Below are 9,737 nucleotides of genomic sequence, written 5' to 3'. Positions count from 1 at the left end.
TTTCTAATACAGTTGCAGGGAACTGATCATGAAAATTTCCCTCATCATCAATTTTTAGCCAATATTGAACTATTTTTTTTTAAATGTGGTGTGTGGTTCCAGCTGTGATAAATGCAAGCTATTGCAATCTGGTGGAGGAACCAGAATGTTTTTTAATGACCCGACACTGTAATCTAAGCCAAGCAAATATAATGATTCACCCAGGGAAGATAAATTATTGCCTGGAAAAATGCCAAAGCTTTTTAATTTGTAACTCCAACATGTCTCTCTTGGAACCCACTGTAAACTGTCTGGGATACGAAGTGTTTTCCAAACTGTTATATAACTTCATAACTCAGAGTGTTTTTTTTCCCCTTCCTCATCCAGTACATGCATCCATATGCTTAATTTAGACGAAGAATTGCTTTAAATAGCTGCCTGAAAAGCCCTTTGCTATGACCACATGGGGAAAAAAAAACCACCTTAGCTGCAGTCGTCAATAACATTCAAGATTGTAAGTTGGAGCTGCAGCAGGTGTCGGGGGGCACTTGTCACCACAGCTTGGAGATGTGACAAATCATCAGAAGCATTTGGATTTCCTAGGCTGTCATTAGCCATCTGTTCGCAGATCTGGGCGGGTCAGCTGCGTGGACTTGACCAAAGCCACCCGTTAATTAGAGAATTTACAATTCCAGCTAATTTAGAGCTGATTTTATTTATTGTTTATAATGGGAAGATGTGTCACACAGTGCGGGACAGGCTTGTTTCTGGGATTTTGTTCAAACTGTGGTATACAACGTAGGATTCAGCTGCTGGAGTTTCCCGTCTGCACCAAAATTTCATTTGTTTAGAAGAAGCTACTGTTTGCCTGTGTGTGTGCAATGTATGTTGTCTTTACAGTGATCAGACCCTATGGGTTATTCTTGCAGAGCCCTTTCTCAGCTCCAGCTGCTGCAAATGCTCGTCTTTGTTCCCATAACAGCTCCCAGAGAAGTCTCTCAGTCCTAAGACATACGCAAGGTCAGTAACTAAGAAAGAGTAGGATATGATTGTGTCCCATTCTTCTTACAGACTATTAAAGTTTCATCAGGTCCCTAACATTTCCAAGGCCAAACAAGCACTTGAAAATAGGTTAGAAAGACCTGCATTTTGATAGCTCCAGCATGCTTTCCATGAAATACGCTTGAAGACACTCTGTAGCTAATTGGAGTTAGTCTGCATGCCAAGAGAAGTTTTGATGAGGTAAGGATAAGGTTAAACAAAAATAATTTCTTTAGTTGTATTGTATACTTTGTTGGTTACCTAAAATATTTACTGATATTCATTAATACAGAAGAATATTTGTAATGCAACTTCTATTTTAAAAGGTTTCTTATCATACTAATATGACTTTTAAGAAATTAGTGGTGTACATAAACATCCTGAAAAGTCATGTAAATATTTTAGTACTAGAACAGCAAAAAGTAAAGTTCAATTTGATCCTCACTTTTTGTGCCATTGGTTTTCTTAGGAAGAACTGTGGGCAATGTAAAAGATTCTATAACTGTAATAACTGTTACAGTCTTCTATTACTTACAATATTCTTTATACATGAAATAATAAAATGGACAGGGACATGTACTGTGCCTTGGACTGGGCTTCAAGTTCACTCTCACACCTCTTTCCTATAATTGGCCAGCACTACGGTTGAAAATAGCTACTATGAATTTAAATAACTCTTTATTATCACCTCCTCCTTCTGTGATTATAGTCTTTGGAATTCTGTTGTGGTATACTAATGCAATATGTATTGACATGTTCACCATCCCTTTGGCTGGAACATCAGGCAAGAGAAAGCTCTTCTAATCAAAAATGTTGTACAGAACACATTTCTAGAATAAGCTTGAATTGCTCAGTCTAATTCTACTTTTTCTATAATGTGTCCCTGGAGATATATATGTGTATAAATATATAAGTATATATATAAATATGTATGTATAAAATGTATATAAAAATATATCATGGGCAATTCTGATTTCAGAGAATATAATTGATGGAGAGAGTATGCTAATATCACAATGTAAATTTTGAATGGGTTACACAGTTTAAAGGATTTTTAGGTGTAATTAAAAGCCCTTAGCTAAGGTATCCAGGTTCAGATTTTGCAATGGATGGATTAGATCTATATTCAGTGTACATATATGGCTCTGCACTTCCTACCTACCTCTCAGTGCAACTCTTGGTTTTGTGAAACTCACACGCAAGATATAGCAGTCTTTACTTTGAGGGTCAAACCTCACAGATTTCTTTGAAGTGGTGCTTTTTTCCTCACTGAAGTTATTCTTCCTCACCTCTTCCTGTGCTACGCATTTTCAGCTTCTATAACATTCACAGAAACAGGACTTGGGAGACTTTCATTTTCCTGCACTATTACTGCTGTGAAAGTAGAGTGTGACCACTATGCTATCACATAGCAAGACAGCCAGGGTTTTCCCTGGAAGAGGTGAATAATGGTTGGAGGAGAAAACATTGCCCCAGCAGTTGATTGCCTCCTCTCAGCCCAGCACCCAGACCCTATTGCTTTACACAGGGATGGAGAGAGACAGAAGCTCCAAAGGGGAGGTGAGATGGATCTGCAGTATCAGTGGTATGCCATCCAGGCAAGTGCAGGAGGACAAATTTGGCAGCCAATGGAGGAGGGAGAAACAGCGTCAAGCTGTACTGCCCTTGCAGTTGCACTGTACTGTGGACAGGCTCCACAGATCTGAACTAATCTGTCTCCTGTGTAACAGTGGCTGTCATGATGGTGGTTCTTGTTGGGTGATGGTGTCATACTCAGTTGTGTGCAATGCATAAAGAACAGTATTTTAACTCGTCCTAAATTATGGGTGTCATGATGACATGTTCAGCTCTGGGTTGTGTACATGCTCTCAATTTATGCTTTCCTTGTGGCTTTTCCTGTTTTCTGTTCCTATATGGAAAATTTCAGAAACATGTCCACGTTAACAATTTTTTTTTTTAAAGGAAAAGATGAAAAGTACAAACTATAACCCAGCACTGATATTTTTCATTATTTTAATATTCATCTATATTGTTATGTAATTTATATTTATTCTGGGTTGCTCCATAAGGTAATAGAAAAGAGCATGTTCAGCAAATTCTTTAGGGAAAATTTGTTGCATATGAGGATTCTCAAAAGAAAAAAAATAATATATTAATATATACTATATATATATTTATATTAATATATGCTATAGATATGTTCACATGAGGTGAATGACAGCTCCTATCTCTAACCTTTTGAACTATTTAGGTACTCTCAGCCTGTTCTAACTAGTAATAGAGAAAAACGGAGATGTATACAAAACATCTAGTTTTCTGATGCCTATGGAACAATATTTGAACATCTTGGACCTTCCTCGGGTGACCAAGGATGGAAGAAGTCTATATTAAGTATAGATCAGATAAGAAATAATAGATGAATTATTGCTTGTATTACATTAGCTGAAAAGCTGAGATTCAATCATTTAGTCTACATAACCTGGGTGACTCTTAAAAACTTTTACAAAATTTTCATACATTTTAGAAAAGCTTATTTAGGTGAGAACCAGAGAAAAAGGATTATGTCACATAAGAAGTAATTTTCTTCTTGCCTCAGTGGGTATGGTAGTATATGTACGTGTTATTTCACAGGAGTACATGGAAGTGCACTTGCTTAAAGTCAGTATGACTGTTCAGAACTGTAATTTAATGTTTTTCTTCTTGATTTCTAACTTAAAAATACTATTTTTCTCTGTGTGTGTGTGTGTGTGTTTCTGTCTATTAGTGCCATTCATATATGACTAATGAACATGGTAATTGTCTGTGAAATGTCCCATTGATTTGGAAAACAGTCCAGGGGAAAGAGAAAAATAGTATATATGGACATGTCTTTGTTTGTATGTATCCTAAAATCAGTGTCTGTTATTTAAAGATAAAATCTCAAAGTAGTTTATGTAGTAAGTGGAAGTTTGTCTAGTTTTAGTGATCTGTTTAGTAAAAGATTTTGACTTATTTGGAGCAAGGAGTGTCCAAAGCCATCTTTTGTCTGTTGAAGGATAACTAATTTGTAATATACTGCCTCCTCAAAGGGAGGAGATTTATATTTCCTAGTAATAAAGGAATGTCTGAACCACAAAATGAGTCTTACAAGCCCTATTTTGAAGAAACCTCTGCCAGTACGGGATTGTCACAGTAATGTTTCCTTTTCTTCTGGTTTTCATGCATTATTTGGGAGGGAGGATCACACAGAGTAGAGAACAGCGGTGTACCATAACCACTACTGAAATAACTATAGTCTGAGAAACCGTGAGCCCAAGAAAAATGGAAGGGATTCAGGTTTGAATTATGAAGGATTTACCCTCCAAGGGCTATGTCAATGTTCATGTTAGTTTTCATTTTAGTCATAATGGGTTTCCAGTTTCTGCTGTGATTCGGTATCACAATTAGATGGATGCTTGTTGAATGCTGCTGGTCACTGGTTATGTTTGAATGTTATCCAAATGTAGTCAGTTAAGTACCTGTTACTACTCTTTCTTTTTGTATGCCAAAACCATAGCTTGATCTGTTAGGAGTCTACAAACATAAATATTAAATTTTAAGGTTTTTGCTTCGAAGTATAGAATTTTTAAAGATGAAAATACATTTTCTCTTGAATCTTGGTCATTCAGTTTCAAATCTCCCAAGCATGAGGCAGTTTTCTGGGGAAGAACTAATTTTTGTTATTAATGAAATAAAGATTTCCTCTGTTAAATTTATCTGTGAAAATCAATGAAAAACAAATGAGCAAAAAAGCAAAAAAGCTTCAAACTACAATACAGTGTTACTCTTTAATTGTTTTAATTTCCAAGTTATTACTTTTATTGTAACTTGGCTATATCTGTCAGGTTGGGCTAAATGAATACAAAACTTGGCATGAGAATGAAATCTCTGCTGGAAACTTATTTGTGTTTTATTATTTTTAACCGTTAAATTTACAGTAGTGAAAAAGTAAAGAGTAGAAGTTCACATTTCATAATTGTGTTCTGTCTTCCAAATAAGATCCATATTGAAGATTTCAAAGTTTAACATCTGCCAATAATTTGGACTCTAAATATGGACTAACCATAGCTTAATAAAATAAATCAATAAACAAAGTAAAGTATTATAAATGTCTGCATGTGGTGACTGTACTTACAAACTTATTTACATATGAATAGGTCTATCTATATGCAAAAACGTACCTTGAGCTGCACAAAATATTCATGTGTTTTATGAATTGAACCTTATTACCCAAAATTATGCTGATTCAAAGACAGCTTATGCTGTATTTTGCTCTTATACCCTTTTACTTACAATGCTTAGAATGCATTTAACAACCATTGCCTGTAGCAATTAAGCACGCAAGCATTGGTAGTGCCTCAGATTTGTATACGAATTTCAGAGCTAAGGATATTTTCTGTGAAATCCTTACATGTTGGGGAAGGAGTTTCAGCCCTACGTATCTTTCGTGAATTTGAGCTGGAGCATTCTCCATATTCAAACACAGGGTCTTTTATTCTTTTGTAGTTTAATTGCATATTTCAGTCTTCTCCCCAAGTATCTAATTTCATTGAAATTGTTAGTAATTCTTTCTTGACATATTGAGGAAAATACACTGACTATCTGGACTTGTTAGTGAATCAGAAAACTGATATCAAACATATCTTTTAAAAGTGTGAATTGTGTATATAAAGTATAAAAAGGATTATTTAAGTTGTCTGGTTGATACAAGTTCCTTGAACCCATTCCAGTCATCTTGTCATTTTTAAAGTCTTTGCTAAGATTAAAAGGTTTTCATGAAGAATTTGCACTGTGCAAATTTTCTCAAACTGACAATATTAGAAGCTGCTTTTCCTTTATGAATTATCTCTAAAGCAAAATGTATTTGGAAGCTTTCAACATGGAAGAAAAACGATTACTTGCTATAGTGGCAAGCTTTCCATTTCACTGTGTAGCACACTTTAAGGGTCATCCTGTTCCCTCCCAGATAAACATTTGCACAACAACTGTTTAAATGCAATATGATATGACAGGGACTTGTGTATTCCTACTTCGACTGTGATATAGCAGATACTGGTGTACTGGGTGACTAGCTGACTTTCTGTGGACACAAAAAGTAATTTCCTGACTGACCATGGCCATGAATCAATGAACAAAGGATGTGTTTGAGCTATTCTTTTCAGCTAAGATTTAAGATTTCTATCAGACTCTCAGCTAACTGTTCACTGACTAATATTTGTGGTCAGCAACCAGATGACTGAAGAAGAGAAATCAGAGATTTGAGAAAGCCCTAATGAACATTCCTAGGCGTGAGCCTTTGTACAAGTACTCATGAGACTTCTTGTTTTCCACAAGCATTTTGGCTGAAAAATGCCCAAATGTTTTTTTGAAAATAAATACAAAAGGTCATAAATACCACTGAGGTGAATTCATGGTTTTCAGTGTAATACATATCTCTGAGTACTTAGTTTACAGTATTCACCCATGTCTGAAGAGTAACAAGGGAGCTCTTGGAATGCATATGTTCTTTACCAGTGAGAAGACTAGCAACAAAATATATATTATAGAAGGGTTCATGCCTCTACATCTGAATCTGCCACGTATGCAAAAACACAGAAAACAGCAAAACTGTTGAAGTAAAATTTCACTGTGTCTGGGAAAGGCCGAAGTAAAACAACATTAAAAGTAAATCACAGTCAAACTGTGCAAAAAGCTTACTATATAAACTGCTAAATGCTACTGAGGGACTGGATGTGTTACAGCTGCAGCTGTTGATTTGTGATGCTAGGCCATGCAAGTATTCTTCTAGGGACAAATACACTGTAGAAGCAGTCTTTAGAAAGTATGGCATGGTACAGCTGTCATTTGAATAAGATAGCCTTGACCCTTGAAGGAAAATCATTACAGAGGGATTGTTCAACCCATATGCATTGAAGATGCATATGATCTCAGAAAATTATCTTCAGGAATGTTAATTTTAATAGGGTAGTTACTGTTGACAATTTCCTTTGTATATTTTAAATGATTTATCACATTTTTCCAAGCAGAGCAGGCAAATAGGAGCTCTGGGAACTTTCTGGACCTTCTTGACCGAACATTGAACACCCAGTTTCTCTTCAGTCTGCCAGGTGCATCGTTCAGATTGCTGAGCTGCTTCTAGAAATTACATGGGAATTTCAGAAACTCTTTAGTTTCATAATCAACTTACATTTCATAAGAGGCTGTTAATACATTTATGTATCATCTTAAAATAATTTTGTCTATAAGTCCTCTTTGTTTTCTCTTTTTTTTTTTTCCACCCAAGGAGAAAATAAAATTTAGCAATTATTCAAAAAGGAATGACTAGATTTACAGGGGTGAAGAGTACCTGTAGCTGTTGTACACTTAATAAGTGAAAAGTACATTAGATTCATTTTAGATGTTTTTTATGAGAGCAGAGCAAGTGAAAATTTGTTGAAAATATTTGATGTGGTGTACAAAACTGGGAATTCCATAACATTATGAAAGAGTAAGGATGTTATACACAGAAATTGTTATTCTTAGAAAGTATCAGTTGTGGAAATTTTCAGAAGTTGACAATATGACATTCTTTCAGCTACAGTCATAGCTGAAATGTGAGTGATGGGATGTGGGTGAATTTTTTGAATCTGTCCTTAAAGTTTACATTGAGTTGGAAAAAAGTGATAAGTAGAAGTATTGGGCTGAGAAAATAGCTTTCATCCTGTATTCACGCTGTATTAGTTGATCTAGTTGTCTGGGACATTCTTATTTTAACACCCTTTTAACACTGCTTAGTATGTCCTTCAACGTATGCACTAGTGATATCAAAAGTTCATTGTTTTAGAAACATTTTATTAATATTCATGGCCTTTGAACTTTGTATTGTTATCTGCCAAAACAAAATGACAATCAAATACTGCTCCCCCCTTTTTTTTTCTGTCCTTCCACTTTTTTAAACTTCCTTGCTTTTCATTATTACTGTTGTTCTGAAATGACTTTATCACAGTGGAACATAAACAAGAGATTAGGTATCTCATCTGGATTAGCTTCACAGCCTCTCTCCTTTTCACCCCCAAAAGCTCAATGACCTGCTAAAATACAGTATCAACTGAGTTTTCTTTGGCCAGCTTGGTTCTCTTGACTTGACACTAGCAAGATCAAGCTATAGCAGACTGTCAGCATAAGGGATATCCTTTGAAAAACAGTTTTTCTTCTTCAGAGTCAGACTATTTTCCTAAGTCTTTTCTCCTTTGTATTTTGGATTCCCCTTCCCATCTTCACAGAAAAAGCCAGTTGCCCTCATAGTGTTGGTCTATAAAATCAGCAATTATATATTGAACGCTTCAGCAGCAAGTACAAATCTATTTCAAAGATAAAAATCAGGCAAATGGGTCTTTCTGTATTATAAAATTCAGACCACAAGCTTAAGAAAATTAAGCTTTTCAGTTTGCAGCATGTTTAAGTAGCTGAAAGATAGCTCCTGAAAACTGTAAGAGTTTCAAATTCTGATATTAACATTACTTTGTTTCTTAACTTTTTTATAGAAAAAATTACATACTTTTGAAATATTATGTCACTAAGATGACCAGAAAAAAATATGTGCATAGAAAAGTTCTTCTCAGAATTTTTTGGAAGACAAGACTGCTCTTCACTGGGTGAAAGCCTGCAGTTGCTATACATGTGTTTGTCTCTAAACATTAAGACAACGATGTTTGCATGGTTAATGATTACATTTCCTGCAATAATGACAAGCACAGTAAAGTTCTGTCCCTTCATTGATGATACTGTATTTCACCCTTATAAATATGTCTAAATATTCTGTTTGGTCCTGAGGGCATCATGAATTCTGAACAGGATGTGGCTTTTCAGTTGATTCATTTGTTCTGCTGGTGCAATTGCACAGATAGCAAGGGATTTTAGGGAAGAGCTTAGTTTATGGAACCTGACTGTGATGAAAGTTTGCAAACCTTTTCCATAAATTCTATTATAATCTAGTATTTTTTATTTTTTTTATTTTTAAATTAATCTGGAAATGGAACTGTGTTGTTATAGGTCATACAGCTTGGGTTGTATAGTGGTAAGATATGTGACCAGTTGAAATGGAGATAGCACTATGCCTAAGAAATTAAGGGTTAGAAGAACTAAAATTGGAAATGGAGATTGAATGGCTTTTTCTGATTTAGGCAATTCACACGGATTTCATGCAGCTGCATAGATTGTGTGCGAATCCAACTGAATTACTAAAAATGGAATATTTTGATTTGAGCTTTCCTGTATGAACACAGAAAAGTATTTCTATTTCATGCTATTTTCATTGTTAATCTGCATCATATACTAGCTTTTTCTCTATGCTGTGCAATTCTACTGGAGAATAAGTTGTATACATAAGGAAGACCTATAAATAAACATGTAGCCTAACAAACTCAGCAGGGTGTCAAAAAACATGTTGACCTTCTAATAAGCAAGGGGTATGAATTTTATAGGTGTGACGTCTATGAGATCTCTTCAGTGAACTGTGTATGACAGTATCATGTAATGGTTATAAAATATTCAAGTTCTGGCCTTTGGAAATATTATAGTTTACTGAAAATTAACTTAAAATAGCAGTTATTTTGTTTTAGTAGATAGCAAGATACCTGGAAACAATAGTGCAATAACAGACATTTTAATCATAGAAATATCATACAAAGAGATGAGATAGATAAGTATGGGAAAATATG

At 35.0% G+C, this 9,737-nt stretch overlaps 1 long non-coding RNA gene across 1 annotated transcript; it reads left to right on the top strand.

The window, feature by feature from the left end:
- The first annotated feature begins 743 nt into the window (after positions 1 to 743).
- On the top strand, positions 744 to 2,958 carry LOC121069946. The gene is made up of 3 exons (XR_005819779.1): positions 744 to 999; positions 1,088 to 1,221; positions 2,335 to 2,958. It is a non-coding gene; the product is annotated as an uncharacterized LOC121069946 (long non-coding RNA).
- Positions 2,959 to 9,737: the final 6,779 nt, after the last annotated feature.

This window comes from Cygnus olor, chromosome 4, assembly GCF_009769625.2.
Source record: "Cygnus olor isolate bCygOlo1 chromosome 4, bCygOlo1.pri.v2, whole genome shotgun sequence".
In the NCBI taxonomy this organism is placed as follows: domain Eukaryota; kingdom Metazoa; phylum Chordata; class Aves; order Anseriformes; family Anatidae; genus Cygnus; species Cygnus olor.
This window is presented reverse-complemented; position numbering and strand designations above follow the sequence as displayed.